Source organism: Salvia splendens, chromosome 12 (assembly GCF_004379255.2).
Source record: "Salvia splendens isolate huo1 chromosome 12, SspV2, whole genome shotgun sequence".
Taxonomy (NCBI): Eukaryota; Viridiplantae; Streptophyta; class Magnoliopsida; order Lamiales; family Lamiaceae; genus Salvia; species Salvia splendens.
In genome coordinates, this window is record NC_056043.1 from 11,145,280 (window position 1) to 11,171,673 (window position 26,394).

Genomic DNA, 26,394 nt, shown 5'->3' on the forward strand with positions numbered 1-26,394 from the left:
AGTAATCACTAATTTTGAAAATTTTGCAATTATCTTATCTCATACTCAATGAAAAACTTAATGATACGACAATCAAATTTGTTGACAAGGCGCGTCTAATCAATCGATTGCAGTTTTAGCATTTTAATAATTTGTTAAGCTTATTCTTCACTTTTAACTTACTACAATAAATCTACTCAAAAACAGAAAAACATAAATTTTGAAACTGAACCTGAATTCTGTCAAGAGATTGGCAGTACAAGGAATTAAAAAGAGCAATCAATTATACAGAAAATAAAGATAAGTCGATTTTTCAAATTGCACATCTCATTTATTTATAAGGTAACATATTCCGCAACATTCCGCTATTCACGAGCTCAAAAAAAAGTTTACGATATTTTACAATGCCTCCGTCGTACCATTCTCCCTTCCTCGCGCTCAAGAGGTCGTTTCATGATTGCACTGACTCATGCACTGCTACCGGTTGCCTTAGGCAACGAGGTGAAATGGAACCTGCAACACAAACAGTGATAATGCACTTTACTAACCAGTGATATAGTACAAGCTGCACAAGAGATCCTTGTGATTTGAGATAGAATTATTAAATTTCCATAGATGGATACCTGATAAGCGGCTTCTGAGCTGGCACTTTTGCTGCTGCAGACGCAATTGCAGTTGATACAGCCAGTTCCAGCGGCTACATACAAACGAAAATGTCAGTCCGAACATAAAAAGGAAGAAACATGAAATGCATAAGAGCATAAAAAAGGTCAGTCAGCAAGACCTCTAGCTCCTCTAAGTCGGCCTTGGCTTGAAATTGAATAATGGAGGTGGTGCCATTCCCTGCCATTGCTACTTCTACACATTGCTTGTCTGGGAACAACTCTGTTTGTGTAACTCCTTCTGCCTCCGCATTGTTCTGGGTTTCACTCTTCAACAAACCTTCGAGCCCATCAAATACTTCAGAAGATTCCTGGTGAATGAGAGGAATCTGTGCAGAAGACTGCTCAATAACATGTTTCTCCATTGCCATTGGAGTAGGGAAAGCACCAGCAGAAGCTGAAAGTTCAGCAGCGCGCTCGCTTTGATCAAGTCCTGGAATTCCTTGGGCAAGTAGAGAGAGGTTCCCAGCAACTCCCTCTTCACTTTTTGGGGCACTTAACTCGGTTTCGATTTGTTTCTTTAAAATCCTTTGATCAAATGAAGTTGCATAACTACCAATGCTTGAAGAATTAAGCTAGTTCCTCTATTGGGGGGTTCATCTAGTTTCCTCCTCTTCCTGATGACAGCAGCATCAGTTTGGACAGGGCAGGATGCAAGTGCAGATCTTTTTCTAGGGGGAGAAGGCCGGACTCCACCGGGGAAGACAAAGATAGGTAGGTCCTTCCGTTTAACATGGCACACATGGATCAACATTGCTGGCTTCCAGAATGAGTATGCATATACATCGCGCTTAAAATCCTCGACTGTCATCCTTATATCAAATGGCTGAGCTTCTTGAGGGTTAGCACCTTGCTTCCTCCGCAACCCCATGAAATAACTATGGTGAAATGGCTTTGATTTATCAGAAATTTCTCCAGGGTGTGGATGGCACTGAAGGACCCCATTTGTGTCCCTTTCAATCTGAACCATTGACAGTAAAATTAGTCAACAGATGGAAAACACTGGTTCCTCAAAACTACTGATTTAACATCAAATAACTATGAGAACAAAAAGGTAGACAACAGCACCTTCAAGGTAAGCAAACGTTTCCTGGACTCAACCCAACCTTTCCAAATCATCAACTCTTCATCAGTCTCTGCTGCTATGTCTATCTGCAGATAATTTGCGTACGCTTCAAAGAACAAGAAAGAATCAAAGAGTCCCTCCCAGCTAAGCTTGTTTAATTCTATTTCCTGCCATACACAATTTGAAAAAACTTCAGTGACGTATAAAACAGAAGAATACATCCTGAAATCACAAAGCAGAAGCCACAAAGATGAAGGGATTGTTCAGACGCATGGCATAATCATCTGCCTAATATTCCATCAAGATAGGAATCCAGAGAGCAAATTTTAACAAAAGCTAAAATGACCCTCAGCAGTTGGAGTAATTTTCAAACACGTGTACAATTTTCAAGAGTGTATTGCATCAGAACAAAGTTTTATTAGGTGGAAGCCATCATTAAGGGGGTGTTTGGCTAAGTTTATCTTAAACAGGTTCTAATCTCCACGAACTTATAAGCTGTTTTACGATCTTATAAGATGTTTGATTCAAAAGTTTCTTTAAGTTTTTCAAATGTTTGGATAAATGAACTTGTAAGCTGTTTTTAAAAGCTTATAAGATCATGAAGTGTTTGGCATTATGACTATCTATATATTTTTTACCAAAAAAGACATCATTCATATTATGGAAGCACTTTTTCTTATATTCTCTCTCTCTCCTACTTCCGTATAATTTTGGAATTAAAACTGATGTTGTGGATTTCCAGACTCTACTATAACAATGTATGCTATCAGCCTATCGTAACTAAAGCCCATTCCAGACAAAGTACTAAGTATATTACAGAAGTGTGTCCCCTTTTTTCAATTTTGAAGAGGAACCAAACGCAACTAACTTGTGAAACAACGTGATTTTAGATTTATGTTTTCATAAGAAGATTAGTATGCAACTCTTATCAAATCAGACCAATGCAGCATTCTAATAATCTAACCATCCTACAGGAATGACTAGCAAATAAAAGACGAAGTTGAGTAAACTCTTTATGAATAGAATTTAACAACAATCCTGAAAGTCACAACAAGTCAAATCTGCAGATAATACATTTGCAGTTAATAACTTTAATAGCAAACATCGAAACCTAACTAGGGGAAAAACGAATTATAATACCTTGCATATCTCATTTCCCCTATGAAATTCTTCCATCATGACTTGCAATGTACTTGTTGAGACATTGTAGCTGGAGTTCATGCAGGGATATGCAGGAGTTATTATGGGCATCAGGTGTGATCTGTCCTTGTAATTTCTTCTAGGATCCCAGAATGAAAGTCCTAAAGATCCTTCTTGAATTGGACACAACATTACAGGATTTGGCCACCGCCACAAATTGTATACCCTAAAAAAACGGGATACCAACATGCTCGGCAGAGCATTTGGGTACAGCTGGCAGATACGGGCAACAAGCAAAGCCCAATTGATACCACCAAGGAAACCAGTAACCTGGCCAGCAGAAAAGCAGTTTAAGAGAGAGAGTACACAGTAACCCAAATGATTGCATACACTATATAAACACAAGAGAATAAGGGGAAAAAAGCAAGCATAATTAATTTCCTCACATTTGAATAAACTCCACGCCGCTTCGCCCACAGCCTCATACATCGCAATGTAGTACGAAAATTCTAAGGATGACACAACAATTTATAAATTATTCTCAAGGAAATCATTTCAACAAATAATCCAAAACTGTACAATTCACACACCTGAATATTGGGGACCAGACGCAAGATTTGATCAGTAACTCTACAACCATTGAGACTTCGAACAGTCTGGTCGTCCACATTTTGGAGAATAGATTCTTGAGAAATATCCAAATCCTGAAAGCATTAGCATGAGATAGAAAAGGATCAGACTGATTCAGAAAGGCAGTTCAATAGTCTTTCAAGAAAGATATCAATAACAAATATTTTAGGTATAAACCAAATGCTGTTCAGAGACATCACAATACCAGAACAAACACAAGTCATAGAAAAAATTTGATTGCAAGAACAGATGCCATGGGAAAGAATTAAAATAAAAGAGAAAGTGTCTATAAGAAAGCAAAAACTTAGTGCATACTGATTAAACCATAGTTGTTTTGGTGCATCAGGTCAGCAAATATACCAATAAAAGGAACCATATGACATGATAGAGGCATCAAATCAACATTGGGCAATTAACAACGGTTTGGGTTCAAGGATCCCCATACAGGATCCAAACTATTAGATATCATGGAAAATATCAACTGCCAATAGCACATTCCAGAATCCAATTCTAACTGCGTAGTCATAAGACTTCAATGGACACTAACAAAACAATGGTAAGCAAAGAAACAAAAGATAATCAGAGGCAAACCCATTGATACATCTGTCTTCATTGTATGTAACACTTGAAGAAAAGAGGACACAAAACAAAACATTTATGAATAATACAAACTAGTTATGAGAAGAGAAGATTCATACTTCAGGGATAATCCACAGGGACACATTTGCATAAAGTAGATCTATTGAGACACCATTGAACTTGAACCTCATCACCGGTACGTGGGCATCTGGTACAGAATGCAGCTCTTTTACTTCAGGCATCTCTGATAGCATTCTGTGAAGTTCACCAAAGAAGTCTTCCTGCAAATGACAAAGGTATCATCTTCCTTTCAGAAAGCATACATTAACAAGATGTCAACCAAGAATCTTACATTTCGAGTGGCATATTTTGGTCCGACACACAACGTATCAATATCAGCACCAGGGCCATGTACCTATAAGTTGAAGAAAGATGCCAAATTTAATCCTCAAAGGCCTGTCTGGTAATCTCTTGAAAATTGCAACAACAATCTCAATGATAAAATTAGATAAATTTTCATATAATCAGATATCCTTCTGAGAGTCTGTAATGTAATTGGCTTCTCCAAAGTTATGTTTAAAAGGTTTACCAAACTATCAAAAAAATCCATTGAAATCATCATTTAGCCACAAAAAGATCAAATATAAACTCTGTTAATACTTAAATGAAAGTATAACTTCTACATAGAACTTTTACAGTTCTAGATGGTCGTGTTTCTAAGATTCTTGGTAACTAGAACAACATCCGGGCAGAAGATTCACTTACTAACTTTCATTTAACTATTAAAGTTTTTATCTTAACCAAGGATTTAACAGGCACTTTGAAGTTGGATTCTTATACCCAAAAAAGTCATCTCAGATTAATCAGGTTAAACTGTTTTCCACTTAGAATAGTGCATAACGCTAAGGCAATTGTTGAAATTGAAGGAGAATTAAGAACAAAAGAGAACAAAAATTAAAAAAGCATTTAAATGGGATGGAATTCATACGCCAAGCCGGTAAGAACCAAATGTGAAAATCTTTGCATTTGCCTCTTGGATTACTGATCCATTATAACCTCTAACACGGCTAACATTCTTCACCCATGTCTTCACAATCTGTGAATTAATCCAACATCAAGATTCATACTTAACAACTGGAGGTCAAACAAGTAAACCATTTGAGGTTTATAAAAGGTGACCTGGTCTAATCTGCCAAGAACTTCCTCTCTTTTGATAGCTTCGTCGTGACTTTCATACAATCCCGCATCTACAAGAAACTGGCAATTCAAACACAAGACAGAGCCACTAGGCTAAATTAATAAAAGAAAAAGGTAAAATAGAAAGGAAAAAACAAGTACATGAATGTCCAAGAATGATTACAAGTTCTAGAATCTAGACTATAGAAAAAAAAAGCAGCCAAGAACAAAACCAGCCAGCGAGCTTCTTTCTTTCTACCCTAAAAAGAACATTGGCCTCCTCAGCACAAGAAGTGCTTGTGCAGAGTTGAGCTGGTAAGTGTAACAATTAACACGCGGACGTGACAAAGCAGCTTAATACTACAGTTCTACAGTGATATAGTTGCACCAACAAACTAGGCTCAACTATAGAGTCTTTTATCTCTTTAACACAATTCATATCATTGTAGGAAAAAGGTCACAAAAGCACATTTTCATTTTCAACCAAATAGCAATCGTTCAAAGTTTTCTCTAATTGCTCACTAAAACCATCTATTACAGTTTTTATGAATTTGATTACTAATGTAAGGTTTGAAACTACAAATTCCCTCTACAAAATACAACTGAACAGTTCATAACTGATGCAGAATAATGTAAATAACCAACCTTTTCTAAGTCACGAGTCTTAGAAGCATCAGATTCTGAAGGGCCACCAGTCGAGATGGGCTCCGATAATCCAACACGAGTTGAAACAGCCATAGCACTTGATCCTGGGCTACCCGTTAACGTGTTCCTTTTATATTTGTTTCTTTTGTTTCTTTTTCTTATTTTCAATGACAGTTAACAATCAACTCTAATGAAAAACATAAACAACAATTAGGTCATCGAACGATCAATCAACTGGAAAAATGAAATAAAAATAAAAGCAGTATTCCTCAATTTTTTTATTGAATTCCAGATTTGCTACAAGGGGTAAGAAAGATACAAGCAGAACTGGAGTAATATTCTCCCTCTATTTTTGTTTCTACAATACAAATATGCTGTAGCTGAAATTGAAAACGAGCGAGATCCCCGTAATCGATTTTATATCTCGATGAGGCCTTCAGTCTTCTGGAAACAGTATAAATCCCTAAATTCGATTGAAAACTCTGGAGCGGGAAACGATTCGCACCAACAATTTAACTGCGCACGCCCGTGTGTATGTGTGTGTGGAGAAGAAGAGCTGAGAGAGAAACGCTCGGCTTGTTTGGAAGAATTAGGGGAGAATGCAGCGATAATCGGCTATTTATGCACAACACAAATAACTGGTGTCGCCGTCGCGTAATATATAAGCGTCGTATCGGCCCATAAATGTTAGTGGCCCATTCCTTTTTCCGTACACATTTCATTCTGATAAAAAAAAATGTAAAGGAATATGACTGGATAGGATTTTAAATTTTAAATCTGATTATAATAAAATATAAACGAAATAAACTAACACCTATTTATTATTTATAATAAAAGAAAAAAGAAAAAATATTCATAAAATCATGAAATTCTGCCCATAGAAATTTGAATGACAACATTCCCAATTTTTTCATGGAACCAAATTTGAGTTAAAACTAAAAATAATTCAAATTTATTGATCTAAATTACTTCCTCCGTCCCATAATAAGAGTCACTTTTATTGTGGGCACATGTTTTAAGAAATGTAAAGAATAGAAGGTTGAAAAAGTGAGTGGAATATGAGACCCAATTTTTTATATTAGTTTTATAATAAAATGTGAGTGAAGGGAGTTAGTGAAATGTGTGACCTACTTACCATTTATAGTAAAAATGAAGTGTGGCGGACCAAAATGGCAAAGTGTAACTCTTATTATGGGACGAAGGGAATATTATTTTGTAACAACTTTATAATATTATAAATTTTAGAACAAATGGCAAATAAATTTATAAAATTTGGTCAAATTTTGGTATATCCCGCAACTTTAAAAACTGACCAATGATATCATAACTTTGACATTTTCTCAATTGTCCTATAGCAATAATTTCATCATGTTACGTTTCTAATTTATTGGTGTAATACGTAGTTATGTAAAAATTAAAGACATGATTGACTAAATGTATTAACTAACGTCGTTTACATAGCCGAATGTTTTGTCACAAGATATCATTCGTTTGCCAAAAGAATACATAATTTCTTCCAAATTATAGACTATGAGACAACTGAGAAAAATTTCAAAATTATGATATAGTACTACCTCTGTCCCTGAAAATTTGTCCCATTTTTCCATTTCCGTCCGTCCCCCAAAGTTGGACATTTCACATTTTACCATTTTTTGTAGTGGACTCCATATTCCACTAACTCATTCCTACTCACATTTTATTATAAAACTAATATATAAAAGTATGACCCACAATCCACTAACTTTTTCAATTCACTTTCCATTACATTTCTTAAAACCCGTGTCAGTCAAAGTGGAACAATATTTGGGGAACGGAGGTAGTAACTGACAATTTGTAAAGTTGCACGGGATAAACTGGAATTTATCCAAACTTCATGGTTTTTTTTACCTTATACCCTAAAATTTATGTATAATTATGAAAGTAATCAATAATGACTAATTAAAAATTGAAATCGATGATAATAGTGGTAACTATTGCGCATAAATTCATCCCACACAATGTAGAAAATTTGAAACTCTCTCCATCTTCATAACACTATAGGACTAAAAGATTGTTGCTTTCAAAAGAACCGTTGTCCATACCAAAACTATAGATCAAAATCTGGAAGAAGAGGAATATGAGTCGAGTCACTTTAGTGGCAGAAACTAAAAGTATCCCAAAATCTTTAGCTATATCATGTTAGTTATTATTGTAGTGGGAGTTTCGTTATTTATTGTTTTGATATGTTAAACTTATTATTGATGTTTTGGATTATTTTTTGATACCGCACTATTTTGATTATTGAATTTATTTAAATTCTTAGTTGTTAAATTATTATTTTGAAATATTAATGTTATTTAATACTACTTGCATTATTGAGAAATATAATTTGATTATCATATAGGCCCAGTTTTTTCTTAAATTCTTATGTTTAAGTTGTCGATATCCATTAAATTAATCCTTTTATAAGCTATAGACCATAACTTAAATTTAATATATTTTTGTAAAAATTGTTTAGTTTGGAACTTCATTTATTATTTATAGAATAAAAATTTCAATAATAAATTCTTTTTCCAAACACTTTGGATATTAACATACCACAAAGGCACATGATTCAATGCAATGACATATTTGGCACACACTAGTCATCAATTACTGCAACCCAAAATATTACTCTCTTTGTCCGCTAAAAATATTCTCATTTCAAAAATGGAAATTTTTTCTTACTTTACTCACTTTTTCTCCTTATTTCTCTTAGGTTTTCTCCCTTCTCTTTTGCTTTATCTACTTTTTTCTTTCTTCTCTTTTACTTTACCAAGTTTTCATTAAAATTCGTGCGTCCATAAGGACTATTTTTCGTGGACATAGGGAGTACGAAATACTGCACATAATGATAGATCATAATCACATATGATTGAATGACAAATGTCATACGTCCTCCGTCCAATGTTACTTGATGCATTTTTTCGGCACATAATTTAAGAAAATTGTGTTGTGCAAGTTAAATAAAGTAAAACAAAGTAGATAAGAGAATAGAATAAGAGAGAAGATAAAGTAAAATAAAAGAAAGAATAAAGTATGTGTGATTAGATGTTTTGTTTTTAGCCAAAAAGAGAAATGACTCAAGTAATTTGGGACAACCCAAATGGAATACGACTCAAGTAACTTGGGACACAGGGAGTATGTTATATACAAGGATTATATCTTTCAGAGAATATGTTGCAAATCAAAACGTTCAAGTTGACTACGTGAAATCACAAGATCAAGTTGCCGATATTTTCACAAAGCCGCTCAAGTACAAAGATTTTTTCAAGATCACGAGGTTCCTCATAATGACAAATCAAGTTTTAAGGAGGTGTTGGAAAAAAAAAAGCTTGATTTTTGTAGTAGAATTATCTAGATGTTATTGTAACACCCGTACTTTTAAGTGCTAAAAAAAAATGTCATGAACTAGTTAAAATAAAATTTTGTCGTCATGCTATGCTTCTCGTTTTTTTTAATCGTTGTGAAGAACAAGATAACAAAATTAAATAAAGTCCCGTGAATTTTTAATTATCGAAGGAAAATATGAGAATATAAAGTATGTATTTATATTGGGCTTTGCAAATTTAACTAGAGTCCAATTGACTATCTACAAAATGGCTTGGACCTTTTTTTAAAAAAAAATTTAACTAATAATATTTCTAAACATGGGCTTGCAACAAATTGAGCCCAGCACCATTTAATTAATTTGGAGCTCAAATCTCTCCAAGCAATTGGGAGCAAGCCCAAGAACTTCCTTCTCCTTCTTCCTTCCCTCTTGATCGATGGTTCCTCAACCAAGGGACCCTCCAATTTCCACTCTTCCACCTTCCCTCTTCCACCATCAATTCTTCCATCCAAGAGCCACACAAAGCATTACTTTAGCCCTTCAACCTCTTCCTCACATTTCACCACACAAAAGAAAAAAAAAGAGAGAGTGAGAGGGAGAGATAGCGAGAGAGAGCCGAGAGAAAAGGGGAGGAGAAGAAGTTGCTTCCATTTTGTTTCAACCACAACCAAGCTCAACTTTTTGGAGGTATAATCCTTTCCTATCCCAAAGCATTATTAAGTAGTAGCTATGCATATATGATCTTCACACATCCACTTCCATAATCAATTCAAACAAATTAACAATCAACAATCGAAACTAATCGAACTTTCGCCGTAAGTAATCGAAAGCCCGAAAGAACTTAACTTTCTGTTGAAAACGTAACATGCGGGTTGAATCGGGGTAGTTCGGAGTGTTACCGGGGAAAAGGAAGCTGCCGGCGGCGGCGGGCAGCGGCGGACATCCGCGCCCCGACGTCTCCAGTGGCGGACACCGGCGAGAAGCGGCCTGACCCAGCGTCGGAGAGGCGCCGGCGGGCAGCAGCGGTTTCCCTTTTCCGGGGCAGCAGCAGCGGCGACGCGGCGACCCAGCAGTGACAGCGGGACAGCAGCAACCCGGCGACCATGTGCTCCGGCAGTCACCGGCGTGGAGCAGAGAAGGGAGAACGGCGGAGGTTCTCAAATTTGTTGAACTATGTGGGCGGCGGTTTTAAGAAAAGAAGAGAGGTAGAGAGAGAGAAGTAGACCGATGGGGGTGGAAGAGAGTATATGGGTTGGTTTTTTTTTTTGGTTGGGTCATTCTTTTGGGCTCAATCTTTTATTTGTTTTGGACTCTAAAGTAAAATTTGAGGAATAAGGATGGGCTGGAATTTAATAAGTTTTGGGCTGATAATTTATTTTTTGGGAAATTATTTAATTAATTTTCAGGATAATCCCAAGTCCGAAATAAATATAATTTTCGAAGGGAAATAATTTCGATGATTAAAGTATGAGCTTAAATAATTTCTGGGAAGTAATTTCGACGACATGGAAAATACGATGAGCCAACAGAGAAAAGACCGAGCGTAAGCGGCCGACCGGCGTCGCACGCGACGCCTTGGGCAGCTGCCGAATAATAAAAAATGCACGAAAACCGAGAAAACTAATTAAAAGATTTTAATTAGAGTGCATGCATTCTAGATGTCTTCGTTACCGAGATTTGATGTGAACTTTATGTATTTTCTCCGAAAAGGTGGTTCGCACAGCCGCTAAGGTCGGAACGAGAAGTTACTAAGGAAAACTCTAAGCTTTTGAGGTGGCTCTATTACTTAAACTCTTTTATTGCAATAATATGTTTATGGAGAGATAAGGGTGGTTTGAATGTTATGTCATGCCGTATTTTATATTTCGAATTGCCTATCTGATTGTCTACTAGGATAATGTCCTAGTAGACTTTGATGGTTAACGAATTCAGGTCTGACTAGGGAGTGAGTCCATACTCGGACTAGTGCACTGATGGGGATCGTGAGCCGTCCTCTAGGTCGGCCGGTCCAGTGATCGAGTTTGTGGCCACATTCTCGTTTCACATGATGGTTCAGATATGGTATATGATGGAGGATGATGATTGCCTGCATGCATAATTCTATTTTAAGGAATGATTTTAGTGTTTCTCGACCTTTTAAAGTAAAACCCGAGTTTCACTCAATGATGGCTTGACATAACTTTATGGATAAATGTATTTCAGGCATGAGTTCACTGAGTGCATCAAGTACTCAGCCCCTGCATATGTTTTCCCTATGTGCAGGTTGAGCGAGGACGGGAGGCGGAGGATGTTGAGCATTTGGACAAAGACAGGATTCAATAAACGTTCCGGTTACTATTGTGTCTTCATACATAGTAGTAGCTAACTCTCAATTGCTTCCGCTACGTCAAGTTTTTTTTAGCTCCCATGTTTTCTTTATTCTGTTGAACTATGTTTCCCACGAACTTTTTGATTCGTGATTTCAGACTATAAATGGTAATAAAGTTCATCTTTTGATCTACATATCGTACCCCTTGATTGTTTCCCCCTTCTTCCCCGCTTCTTATTTCCCCCATTAGTCGTGATCCACCGTGCTTTCTATCCTTAGGAAGTGCGGTCGTGACAGTTATATGCTATAAATATCTAAATATTATCTAAATTTAAATATTAAGTAAGAGGATTCTCTAGCATTAGGTATTAGAATATCTAGATAGTTTTAGTAGAATTATCTAGAGAGAATTTGCTAGAAGATATATATTATCTTAAAAATATCTAGATTTTTAGAGAAAAGTCCAGATATAAAGAATATGAAATATTAGAGTAGAGAATTATAAAATAAGTAAGGAATTCTTATAAATATAGGTGAGTTGTTTCATTTTGTACAAGTTGAGATGTCTGAAAACTAAAGTGTTTTTTAGTTGGTTTTGGTGAAATATTTAGAAATGACGTATCAATCCACATTCACATATATATAACTTATCTGGATCGCCAAAATCTATAAATTTGATAAAACCCTTAACTTTTCTACAAATTCATCAAACACAATGTCTCCTACATCCTCTAGTGAATTGAAGCAACTCTTACATGGAGAGAAGTATACGATGAAGGTGTTGTTTGATATGATGAAGATTGCCAAGATTGTTCTCTTCAAAGTCGTATAGTAAACCATGTATAATTGACTTGCATCTGCCTCATGTGAACCTTGCTTTCATTTCATTCTAGTCCAAACAAAACCAAACTAGATAATGATCAAGCTGATTATGAAGATGTGAGACCCTCTGTGTCGGAATGGTCTATTATAACAAAACAATCAAAATGCACGTATGTTGACTAGTTTGCCAAATATATGAAGAATATTTTTTCTCTCTGCTATGTATTCTGGGCATGAAATGATGGCATCTCTTATTGCAATGCAATAAAATGCGTATTTTACAGAGGCATGCTGAGTATGATGCTCTATCAAGCTGGATTAAGTTTGCAAAATTTTGGTTTCTCTTTGCTTGTTTTGCTGGACATTCAAGATGCAGTAACAAGAGCCCTAAAGTGAATTTGTTGAATGAATACTACGGACTTATTTGGCTAGGATCACATTGTGCATCATCTGAAATAATCAAAGATGGATCATTCACATTGTCCAATGACCGGTGTAGAATAAGCAATGTGAACTCTGGATATAAAATGTGCCCTACATACCCATTTGCCTTGTTTATCCCAAACTCTATCATGTTAGGTAATCTATGTGGTTCGGTTTTTCCATGAGAGTCAATGCTAGATTTCAGACTAATAATTTTAGTGGTTTAAATCATGTCTTTCCTTGAAACTTTTGTCAGCAATGTTGAGATACAGGAGGCTTTTTCCTTCCGTGCACGGTGTAGATTGCCTGTAATTTGTTGATGTAAACCAGTTACAACCTGAATTGAACTTTAAAATTTTTCTATATATCATGTTGAAGTTACCTTCAGAGACTGGAGCTGTCCTCACACGATCTTCACAACCACGACCTTCCTTTTTTAACAGAAGGTGATTATAGGATGTACAAAATCCTGTTGCTCTGCTGGTTTGGAAGGGTTGTGGGTGTAAGCATAAAAACTATCATTTATGATTGTGATATATTGAGACTTCCAGTCTCATTTTTCTTCCATATTTGGTCTTCTTGAACCCGTACACTTTTTTGCAGAAATGCTTCTGATGAAAAATTAGTTACCACACTTTGAACTCAGTTTTTTGGAGTAGCGGAACAACGAAGGTAACATATCTTCTCTGTAGTTTAACCATGTTTGGCTGTCCATGTCTTACCTTAACTTGTCCTTATCTTAGTTAGATTTGTTTATCATGTCCAATTTGAGGTATTTAATTCAAATACTTTTATTGGGGAATCATCTAATCAATATTTTAATTTAGGAAGCTATACAGTTGATGCAAGGCCTATGATAAATGCATTGGGAAATACTGCAAAAGGTGGTGGGTCAGAGTCCTCCACCAACTACTCTCAGGCTGAGGTCTATATAAATCCATAGTCCAAAGTGTGCATCCTTACTTTTAGAAGTACCTATATTGTGTCTCTATAAGTTGTTGTGACAAAATAGAGCAATTGTGTAATCGAGACAAACAGGAACGTAAAGAGACACAGAATTTACGTGGTTCACCAACGTTGTGTTGGCTATGTCCTCCAGCGAGACCCCCGTTCGGCTAGCGGCAAAAGGTGGTGGGTCAGAGTCCTCCACCAACTACTCTCAGGCTGAGGTCTATATAAATCCATAGTCCAAATTGTGCATCCTTACTTTTAGAAGTACCTATATTGTGTCTCTATAAGTTGTTGTGACAGAATAGAGCAATTGTGTAATCGAGACAAATAGGAACGTAAAGAGACACAAAATTTACGTGGTTCACCAACGCTGTGTTGGCTACGTCCACCAGCGAGACCCCCGTTCGGCTAGCGATAAACCATACAGATTCAAGGCATACTAACATAAGTGGTGCCCTCTTCTCATCCTCCCATTTTCTCTATCTTCAGATTGTCTTCCTTGGTATAGGCAATTTGCATACACGCAATTGCGCAAGAGTCTTACTTTTAGAAGTGTCAACCCTACCTCCTTGCCCAAGACTTACCAAATATGTGAGAAGATATTATAGGAAAACATTGTAATTGATAGAGTAAATAACCTCCTAGAAATAGAGTTATTCTCTACCTAATTTACATTGTAACAAACCCTATATTAAGGAGGAGGTATCAACATATCAAATAACAACAATAGATTAAACTCAATTCTCTCTTCTTTACTTCCAATATGGTATCACGAGCAGGTTCGGGCTTAGAAAAATTTCATCATCGCCCATAACATACCTTTCACGACCTTTTTTCCGATCTGCAACACAACAGCAAACATGTCAGAATCCTCCGATACAGAAACATCCCACAAAACCACCAAATCCCCAAACCCATCACCCTTCCTTGCGGAACTCGCCGCGCAATTCGCGGAGTTCCTGCAGCAAAGCATGAGTTCAGTCCCAAACAAAACACCAGAAAAAAATCACCACCCCGAATCGTTGGGTGAAATCACGGTAAAAACAAAACTCGACGGGGACAATTACCCCCTTTGGGCCAACCTCGTGGATAGGGCGATCGGGGGAAAGGGACTGACGTCTCACATCGATGAAGTTTCCATCCATCCATCCTGTACCGACCCCAACAACCAACAATGGCAGCAACGAGACCATTGCGTCTTTAGTTGGATCATCAACAACATGGCGACGGACCTCATGAACGAAGTTTCACAATATGCCACAGCCAAGGAGCTCTGGGATGGGCTGGCCGTAACATACGGCAGTGGAGCCGACCCTGTCCAGGTCTACGACCTGCACAGACAGACAAATACCATCAAGCAAGACGAGATGTCCTTAGAATCGCTATGGAACAAACTCCAGAATCTCTGGATCTCCATTGACCGACGGGAAACAACACCAATGACCAAAGAACGCCTACGCCTATACCAATTCGTCACTGCTCTAGATGATAAATATGAGGCAGTCAAGAAGGAGTTAATCAGGTCAGAACCGTTACCGTCGGCACGTGAGGCATACACGCGAGTTCGCCGGGAGTCCGTCAACAACCAGATTCAGGGGATCGGCACAAGCGGCCCACCGAACACAGGCATCGGCTCCGGCCTCGCGCTCACCCATCACCACCGCACCGGAAGCCCTCAGAATCCGACGAATCACCCATGGCAGAAGCGGTCGGAGGACGACAAGAGTCGTCTGACTTGTACACATTGCAGTGGGAAGAAGCATACGAAGGAAGGATGTTTCCTCCTCATCGGATTTCTGGAATGGTGGGACGATATGTAGCGGAGCAGATCTGCAAAAGCAGCAAATCGCGGCGGACGCGTGGCCATTGCGGTATGGGACAGCCGGACTGCCGACACCGGCAGAACAACGAGCAGTTCCAGGGCGGCACACTTCACCCAGGCCGACGATCGCCCTGCCGGAGACGAAGGAGTCAGTTCCTTGGCTGCGACAAGGGTCTTCCCGCTGCAGATATCAATTGGGGGAATTTAACCCCTAATTATAATTGTGTTCAATTTAACCCTACCAAAACCCCTATGTTACAGAATTGGCACCACCAAAAAAATCCCTCACACATTGGCCCCATCAAACTTAAGAAACTACAAACCAGGCACCACCCAGACAATTCCTTGCACTTCCGCCCCAGTATTTCACCTAATTTCCAGAGACCACCCCCAGTCCCAATTTATCCCATAAAAACCTCCCCATACCGGATAAATTGCCGAACAAGCCCCAAATATTCACAAAATCTAAAAACTTTGGAAAAACCAACCCTCAGCCCACTACACTTGAATTTTCGCCCAACATCACTTGCCATAATTCCTTTGATTCCCTAGCTAATTCCTTTGTCACAACAAAATTGGACAAGGAGAACAATTGGATTTTCGACTGTGGCGCCACGGACATTATGTCTTTCGATGCATCTGATTTTACTAACTGATGTGAAGCATATGTTCTATACTTTCCCCCGTGGACTATACATTTTTATGTTAATTGTAACTCATCAAGTCGTGCTTTGAGTGTAGTTTTGGGTGTTAGAAGCTGGAAGTTCGTCGGAAATGCACAGCTGAGAAGGCAGAAGAAACACCCGGCCGGGTGAATTTCCAGACTTAAAACACCCTGCCGGGTGAATGGCGGAAGGCATTTGGAGTCCAGAGAATTTGCCCGGTCGGGCGTTCTGATATCACAAAAACGCCCGGTCGGGCGTTTTCCACGATACCTCCAGTAGCCTTTCGCCCGGTCGGGCGATTCTCTCTTCTAATTTCGCCCGGTCGGGCGTTTGGTCCTCCAACTGCAATTGGCAGTTTATTTGCGGCAGTTTATTGAATCAAAAAGGAGGGAGGTGAGGGGGACGAAAAAAATACAGAGGAAAAAGACAGAGAAAGGAAAAGAAAGAAAGAGAGGAGGAAGAAGAGAAGGAAGAATTCCGTCCAACACTCCGACTATCCGTCTCCAAATTTCAATTCCACTCAATGAGAGCAAGCTTCCTATGGTTTTTATTGTGATATTTACCATGTGTTTAGGCTAAACTCTCAATGTTGCTCCAAGTTGTGATTTAGACTTGTTTGAATCTATCTACACCTTTGAATTCACGTTTTGACATCGTTGATGTGTTTAATGTTAGTTTCTATCTCTTTAGAGGCCTCTATCGTTATAGATGTTTAATCCTTGTTTATCGTCTCTTTAACATGGACTTGGATGGACTAATCAATTGATGTGTTGTTGAATTTGAATTGTTCAGAGGATAATTTGACAATGGATTAGGTAAGTTCTTTTAGTAGATGATCTTTTAGTAGACTCATAAACCAAACCTGTATGTTACATCTTTTTAAGTCTCTAGAGCTAAATAATCTTTCCTTCCCTGTGGATCGACACCTAAAATTACTACACACGAAGCTGTAATCTTGCAGCGAAGTGGTAATATTTGGGTTAAATAATTGAACTTGAGTGCTATATTATCCTTTTGTATTAATGATAAAGGTTCCTTGTGAGGGAAACCTTCCATGTGCCCAAGAAATACCCAAAGCGGTGTTTGATTTCAATTTTTTTGTGTTTTCAAAGATAAAGTAAAGATAAGTTGAGCTAGCCACAAAAACTAAACTCAAAATGGTTTTGGATGGAGAGAAAGAAGGTGAGAAGAAAGTGTAAAGAAGGAGGAATCCTCTTTGAGGACCTATGACCTCCCACAAAGAGATGTGGGCAACCCTAGGCTACTTTCACCCAAAGCAAACACTCCATTGGCTCCACATTCATGACTACACAACCATAAATGCATACCTATACTTGATTTAGCCAAATGAACATAAAACAAGCAACCTACAATGTAGGAATTTGGATAGAAATCTCACATGGGAGATGCTCTCAAAGGAGTCTTCATAATAACATTCATCAAAGTCTGCCCTTAAAGTCTTACAAAAAGGATATTTATAGTTAGGGTTGGAAACCCAAGAAAAGGGCTAAAAACACAAGGAAAATCGGATGTAAAAGTTGAATCGCCCGGCCGGGCGTTTTGGGAAAGTGAAATCGCCCGGTCGGGCGAACTTTCTGGATTCGGCGCTGCTTCTTCAAACGCCCGGTCGGGCGTTCTGGGATGGTGAAATCGCCCGGTCGGGCAAACTTTCTGGACTGTGGACGATGCTCAGCGCACAAACGCCCGGTCGGGCGTTCTGGGATGGTGAAATCGCCCGGTCGGGCGAACTTTCTGGACTGTGGACGATGCTCAGCGCACAAACGCCCGGTCGGGCGTTTTGGAGGTGTGGATTCGCCCGACCGGGCATTCCATCTGCCTCCTCCATTCCCCTCCTAATGAAGTTTGAAACGCCTTCCCGAAGCCTTTGTCTCATTGATCTCGTGACGGGCCTTCCGGGCAGCTTAAGGGGAGTCGTGGTCGGGTCAGCCCGGGCCTTGGACTTCCCGTTTATATCATCCTCTCCCTCTTGAGAAGGATTTGTCCTCAAATCTGGGTCGTCCCCTACAAAATCAAACGGGCTCAAGTCAGCCACATTAAAAGTACAACTCACGTTATACTCACCGGGAAGATCAATGATGTAGGCATTGTCGTTCACACGCTCTAGGACCATAAATGGGCCATCCCCTCGCGGGGCAAGCTTGGATTTTGCTTTGTCGGGAAAACGTATTTTCCGAAAGTGTACCCAAACCCAATCTCCGGGGTTGAACAACATTTTCTTTCGCCCTTTGTTCACCCTTTGAGCTACTTGTTCCCCCATCTTGCGGATTCGTTCTTGCACTCGAGTGTGCAAGTCTTGTACAAACTTGGCCTTCTTCATCCCACCTACATCAACCATATAAGACAAAGGCAAATCGGCCGTGGACAAGTCCAACGGGGTGAGTGGATTGAAACCATAGACAACCTCAAAAGGAGATTGTTGGGTGGTGGAATGTATGGTCCTATTATAAGCAAATTCGGCTATAGGCAAACATTCTTCCCAAGAAGTTTTATTTTCAAAAACCAAGGCACGGAGAAGAGTTCCCAATGAGCGGTTTACGACTTCCGTTTGACCATCCGTTTGGGGATGTGCGGTGGTAGAGAAAAGAAGTTTGGTGCCCATCCTACCCCAAAGCGTTTTCCAAAAGAAACTCAAAAATTTGACGTCTCTATCACTTACAATAGTTCTCGGGACCCCATGGATTCTTACAACCTCCTTGAAAAATAAACTAGCAATGAATTTGGCATCACTTGTCTTCCGACATGGAATGAAGTGAGCCATTTTGGAAAACCTATCCACCACCACAAAGATGCTATCATTTTTCCGAGGAGACATTGGGAGACCTAGAACAAAGTCCATGGACAAGTCTACCCAAGGATGTGTAGGAGTAGGCAAAGGGGTGTAAAGACCATAATTGTTAGATTTAGACTTGGCTTGCCTACACTCTAAGCAACTACTACAAAACTTTTCAACATGCTTCTTCATGCAAGGCCAAAAGAAATGCTCACTTAGTATGTCAAAAGTTTTAAGCAACCCAAAATGACCCATTAGGCCCCCTAGGTGAGCCTCCTTAATCAACAAGTTTCTCAAAGAGCATGAAGGTATGCACAACCTATTCTCTCTAAAAGATAGCCATCCAACTTATAGTATTTATCAAAAGCACCTTTTTCACAAGCTCCGTAAATAGAAGAAAAGTCATGATCATGCTCATAAAGGTCTTTAATAAACTCAAATCCAACATATTTGGAGGCACACATAGTAAGCACACGCTTTCTCAAACACACGGTATCACTCACAAGTAAAGTGCCATCATGCAAGGTCTCAAAAGGCTTCCTAGAAAGAGCATCGGCAACCACATTGTCCTTTCCCTTCTTGTACCTAATGACATAGGGAAAAGTCTCTAGGAAAACACTCCATTTAGCATGCCTTTTATCAAGTTTATGTTGACCTCCTAAGAACTTAATAGACTCATGATCCGTGTGTATCACAAACTCCTTGTGCATCAAGTAGTTTTGCCAATTCTCAAGGCAACGGACTATAGCATACAACTCCTTGTCGTATGTGGGGTAGTTCAATTGGGCTTGATTTAGTTTTTCCGAGAAGTAAGCTATGGGCTTACCCTCTTGCATGAGAACTCCCCCGATCCCCACACCACTTGCATCACACTCAAGTTCAAAAGTTTTATCAAAATTGGGGAGTGCTAGTAAGGGAGCATGCGTGAGGTCATTTTTCAAAGTACTAAACGCTCTCTCTTGCTCATCCCCCCACTTAAACTCAACATTTTTTTTGACAAGGTGGTTCAAGGGTGAAGCTTTTGTGGAAAAATCCCTAACAAACCTCCTATAGAAGCTAGCAAGGCCATGAAAGGACCTAACCTCACTCACATTCCTAGGTGTTGGCCATTCCCTAATGGCTTTCACCTTTTCCTCATCTACCCGCACTCCTTCCTTTCCCACAACAAAACCAAGAAACACAACTTCCTCAACACAAAAAGTGCATTTAGGCAACTTGGCATATAAAGTATGCATTCTCAACACTTCAAGCACATTCCTAAGATGACTAGCATGCTCTTCAACACTACGACTATAAATCAAGATATCATCAAAATATACCACCACAAATTTCCCAATAAAAGGACGAAGTACATGATTCATCAAACGCATGAATGTAGAAGGGGCATTAGTCAAACCAAAAGGCATCACAAGCCATTCATATAAGCCAAATTTGGTTTTGAAAGCGGTTTTCCATTCATCTCCCTCTTTCATGCGAATTTGGTGATATCCACTAGCCAAATCAATTTTAGAAAAACATATAGAGCCACAAAGATCCTCTAACATGTCGTCTAACCTAGGTATAGGGTGTCTATATTTGATGGTGATTTTGTTAATTGCCCTACAATCTACACACATCCTCCAACTTCCGTCCTTCTTAGGTACAAGAATGACGGGTACGGCACAAGGAGATAGAGATTCACGAATTAGACCTTTGGCAAGGAGTTCCTCGACTTGCCTTTGTAGCTCTTGTGTCTCCTTGGGGTTCGCCTTGTATGCGGCCCGGTTTGGGAGTGATGATCCCGGCAAAAGGTCAATTTGATGCTCGATCCCCCTCATGGGAGGGAGTTCACTCGGGAGTTCTTCCGGGAATACATCTTCAAATTCCTGCAACACACTTTGGACAATCAAAGGATACGGGTCAAGGTTAGTAGCTAAGCACAAATCCTTACGGACCACGAGGAGAACGGAGGGGTGATTGTTTAGTGCCCACCCAAGGTCGGTTTTACTAGCTATCAAACATTCCTTTCCCCCTCTTGTTTGTGGGTGCTCTCCTTTGGGCGCTTTTATTTTTCTCTCACCACCCCCACTCTCACTTGGCTTTTTTAGCTCACATTCTTCTACTAGCCTTTTTTCCCTATCTCTCTCTCTTTCCTTTTGTAGATGTTGGCTAGCCTCAAACACGGCACTAGGTAGCAATGGCTTCAAACGAACCTTCAACCCGTTGAGCATGTAGAAATACTCATTCGTGAAGCCATTTTTGTAGGCCCTTCTATCAAACTCCCATGGCCTCCCTAGCAAAACATGACATGCCGTCATAGGAATGATATCACATAGGATGTCTTCCTCAACTTCTCCAATCTTCAATGGAACTTTGCATTGAGCCTTCACCCTCAACTCTCCGGAGTCCCCTAACCATTGCAATTTGTAGGGGTTTGGGTGTTTAAGTACCTTCAATCCCAACTTGGCCACCAACCGGTCACACACCACATTTGTACAACTCCCTCCATCTATGATGACCAAGCACGTCTTGGACTTCACCTTACACTTCATATGAAAGATGTTGCACCTTTGCTCCTTATGCTCCTCAAGGTTGGGTTGTACATTGAGCATTCGGAGTACAACCATAGCCCTTAAGGGTGTATCTTCTTCTTCGCCACTAGAAAAAGCTATGTCGGTGTCCGGGCTCACTTCTTTAGTGCCCACACCCTCCCCATCTTCTTCATCTTCCTCACTATACACGCTACCATCTTGCCCGATAACCATTACCCGTTGGTTTGGGCACTCGCGTGCATAATGGCCATACCCCTTGCACTTGAAACATTGAACCTTCTTGTCTTCCATAGGGGCTATAGCTTTAATAGGTTGAGTACCCGGTAGAGCCTTCGCGATCGGCCTCCCTTGGGTGTTTGGATTGGCCATGTTTTCCACCTTCTTGCCGGGAGCACTCCACTTGCTAGTCCCCGTCCCTCCGGTTTGGCTAGACGCCCATTTAGCCCGGCTAGAAACCAACTCCTTACTTTGCCTCTCAAAAGTGTCGGCAAACCCAATCACCTCGTCCAAGGAAATTCCCCTCAATGCCTCCACTTGCACCTTGTGCTTCAAGTTGATGTTAAGGCCATGGATAAATCGATCTTGAGTCGCCTCTTCTCGCTCCTCCACCCCTACCTTGCTCATCAATGATAGGAGTTCATAGTAGTACTCCATTACGCTCTTCGTCCCTTGCTTCAAATCTTGAAACTCCCCTCGAAGTCGGAGGAAATAGGACTTTGGTACAAAGGTAGTCCTCATGAGCTCACACAACTCCGCCCACGAACCCACTTCCCCTCCCCTAACCATCCTTCTCCTCCTCATCGTATCATTCCACCATGTATCCGCATTGCCACGAAACTCGGCTATTGCCACCTTCACCTTATCACCTTCCAAAAAGTTATGGAGTGAGAAAATTTTGCTCATTTGTGACTCCCATTCCAAGTAGGCCTCGGGATCAAACTTGCCGTGGAACTCGGGAAATGTGTGCTTGATAGACTTGGTGGGATCATCATACCGCGGCTCCATCTCCTCCTCATAGTTTCTATATCTTCCATGCCTACCATTCCACCCATGGTGCCCCATGTTTCCATTTCCTCTTCCGCCCATCATGTTCCCGAACCTACCATTCCTATTCCCATTCCGTCCTCCTCCTTGTCCCCCGCGCCCCCCATGATCGTACCAACCATATGGCTCTTCCTCTCCATTACTCCCCTCGGAGGCATCATGATGTGTGTGATTGCTCCTAGGGGTGTTTGACCTTGATAGTCGCACGGCCTTCAAAGCGTTGAGCTCGTCGTGGAGAAAAGTTTGGTTTTCATGGATGGATGCTTGGTTCACCTTGAGTTCCTTCAAATCCCCGAACATAGCATCTTGAGTGACATGCATTGTGGTTTGGCCTTCTTTTAGATCCCTCAAATCCGTCATAATTTTTTCCATCAAGTTTTTCAACTCATCCCCCGCCACACTAAGACTCGTGCTCGCACCCGGTTGCGGATCCCCCATCGTGGTGGATCTAGTACGAGGTGGCATTCACAATGGTACCTACAATAAGAAATAAAAAAAAAACTAGGATCTAGTCCTAAGGGTTAGTAAAATCCACACTCACACACACAAGAAGGGGAGATTTTAGTAAGAACTCACTTCCCAATTGGTAATCCCACCCCCAATTCACTCACCAATGTCACTCGGAAAAAGGCTTAGAATATAGTGAGGGCTAGGTTCACTCACTCTCAATATCCAACTTCCAAAATGCAAGCGCTAAGACAAATCAATCAAGGTATACACATAGGCAATATAACCAAGCAAGTAAGGCCAATCAAGCATGTGAAAGTAAGGTTCAATGCCTAAGGAAGCTAACAAACAAACTTAGTTGAGCTGAAAATTTATGTAACTCTTGGCTGATCTTTAGGAAATTTTTTTGATATGGCTACCCAACCCCAAAATTGATGAAACTTGGTAGATAACAAGATTAAAGGGTTTAGAAAGAGGGAAAAATATCCCCAATATAGCAGGTTTTCGAGAAGACCCTCGATTTTACGTTTTCCCCAAATCTGTCAAACTAGGGCACAAAACAGGGCAGCAACTTCACACATTAATTTGACCTATCAAATGATAGAATTTTTGGCTGAGATTTTTCAGGACAATAGTTCATATATCAAGGTTCATGCACACCAAAAATCAGCTCAATCCTACAACAATTGACCAATAAACAAGCAAAGGCTAAAACAAAAGAAATAAGGAAAAACAAGGAAAATGAAATTTCATAGAGGTTTAAAATCAAACACTTGGTAGGCACCTAGGCTCTAGATACCAAATGATAAAGGTTCCTTGTGAGGGAAACCTTCCATGTGCCCAAGAAATACCCAAAGCGGTGTTTGATTTCAATTTTTTTGTGTTTTCAAAGATAAAGTAAAGATAAGTTGAGCTAGCCACAAAAACTAAACTCAAAATGGTTTTGGATGGAGAGAAAGAAGGTGAGAAGAAAGTGTAAAGAAGGAGGAATCCTCTTTGAGGACCTATGACCTCCCACAAAGAGATGTGGGCAACCCTAGGCTACTTTCACCCAAAGCAAACACTCCATTGGCTCCACATTCATGACTACACAACCATAAATGCATACCTATACTTGATTTAGCCAAATGAACATAAAACAAGCAACCTACAATGTAGGAATTTGGATAGAAATCTCACATGGGAGATGCTCTCAAAGGAGTCTTCATAATAACATTCATCAAAGTCTGCCCTTAAAGTCTTACAAAAAGGATATTTATAGTTAGGGTTGGAAACCCAAGAAAAGGGCTAAAAACACAAGGAAAATCGGATGTAAAAGTTGAATCGCCCGGCCGGGCGTTTTGGGAAAGTGAAATCGCCCGGTCGGGCGAACTTTCTGGATTCGGCGCTGCTTCTTCAAACGCCCGGTCGGGCGTTCTGGGATGGTGAAATCGCCCGGTCGGGCAAACTTTCTGGACTGTGGACGATGCTCAGCGCACAAACGCCCGGTCGGGCGTTCTGGGATGGTGAAATCGCCCGGTCGGGCGAACTTTCTGGACTGTGGACGATGCTCAGCGCACAAACGCCCGGTCGGGCGTTTTGGAGGTGTGGATTCGCCCGACCGGGCATTCCATCTGCCTCCTCCATTCCCCTCCTAATGAAGTTTGAAACGCCTTCCCGAAGCCTTTGTCTCATTGATCTCGTGACGGGCCTTCCGGGCAGCTTAAGGGGAGTCGTGGTCGGGTCAGCCCGGGCCTTGGACTTCCCGTTTATATCAATTAACTCAAAAATTACACATCAAGTTTTGGCGCCGTTGCCGGGGAAGGCAATAGATTGTTTAACGTCTAGTTGTTTATTTGTGTTTAGTTTTATTTGATCTTTCTTTGTTTTGTGTAGGTACTCATTTCGTTTTCTTTGGAGGTGATAGCCATCTACCACGTCTGGACTTGAAGACGAAGGAGTATATTTTTAAGGTGACTTTTTTCTAACTTAGTTTAGGTTAGATAGTTTAGTTTTTCACTAAAGCACACACGTTTTATAGGACTTACCCCGAAGTTGTCGAGAGGTCTCGCTTTCGGTAATAGGAAATATATTGTGTTGTGTTTGGTGTATTTTCTGTTGCGCAGGTAAAAAAAAATATAGTGAATGCACACAAGGTCACAGGGTACACCACCGTTTGGACTACTCTGTTATCAAAGAAGGGGAAGGTTTAGAGGTTCAGCAACTGAGATCTTTCCAGACTATCTGAGTCCAATCAGAAGTAACTCACTCTTTGGGTTAAGTGCAGAAAGAGATCAAGAGTCGGATACTGAATCAATGGCAGACAACAACAATGAGGTTCCACCACCCGTGGGAAGGTTTGGCGACACTCTTAGATCGGGAATTGAGTACCCGGGGGAGTTTGCCTACGCCAATGACAACGTCAACATTCCACCTCACTACATTAGTTTGGTGAATGGAGGAAATCTTTTCCATGGTCGAGATTAGGAAGATCCGGTGAGCCACCTCAATGCCTTTTATGAGCTGACAAACTCTCATAGACCTCCAAATGTGGAGCATCATCGAATTAAGAGGGCCCTATTTCCATTCTCATTGAGGGAGAAAGCAAGAGCGTGGTATGACTCATTATCGGGCTACAACATAGCAACATTCCAAGAGCTGAAGACATTGTTCCTTTTGGAATACAACTCTCCAATGAAGATCGAGAAGTTGAGAGAGGAGATCACTTCCTTCCGACAGAAATATGATGAGTCCTTTGCAGAATCATGGAAGAGATTCACAGAAATGATAAGGAAATGCCCAAGTCATGGCTTAGCTCCGGGGCATGACTTTTTGAAATTCTACAAAGGGCTCAACAATGAAGGCACGGGACTAGTCACTGCAGGTTCAAATGGGAACCTAGATGACCTAACTCACGATGAGGTTAGAGCCTTATTCCAAAGATTGGCGAATAATCAAAGGAATTGGCATAATCTAAGGAGAGGAGCTGAAAGAGCAGGAGATACGTTTGGTGCTACAAAGGATGCTGAGAGAGTGACAGCAATCGAGGCTCAATTGGCGGATATAAGCACTCAAATGTCGTCAATGACAAAGGCAGTTAAATCTCTTCAACTGACTCCTCAACCTCAAGCAGTGACTGTGATGAAGTGTGGGTTGTGCCAAGGAGGGCATCATACTGATCAATGCCCAAGTCTTCAAGGACCACCAGTGGAGGACGTGAACTACATTGGTAACAATCGTCAAGGGTTCAACCAAGGCAATCAATACAACAATCAGCAGAATTGGAGGCCTCAACAAACACACTGGAATCAAGCTGGTCCTAGCAACACCTCGAGTAATCAATGGAGGAACAACACTCAACCTCCGGGTTTTGAGAAGAAATTGG

At 40.2% G+C, this 26,394-nt stretch overlaps 1 non-coding gene and 1 pseudogene across 1 annotated transcript; both read right to left on the bottom strand.

The window, feature by feature from the left end:
- Positions 1 to 245: 245 nt before the first annotated feature.
- On the bottom strand, positions 246 to 6,495 carry LOC121757212 (annotated as a pseudogene).
- A 19,220-nt stretch (positions 6,496 to 25,715) lies between these two features.
- Positions 25,716 to 25,822, bottom strand: LOC121759772. Its single transcript, XR_006041718.1, has one exon. It is a non-coding gene; the product is annotated as a small nucleolar RNA R71 (small nucleolar RNA).
- Positions 25,823 to 26,394: the final 572 nt, after the last annotated feature.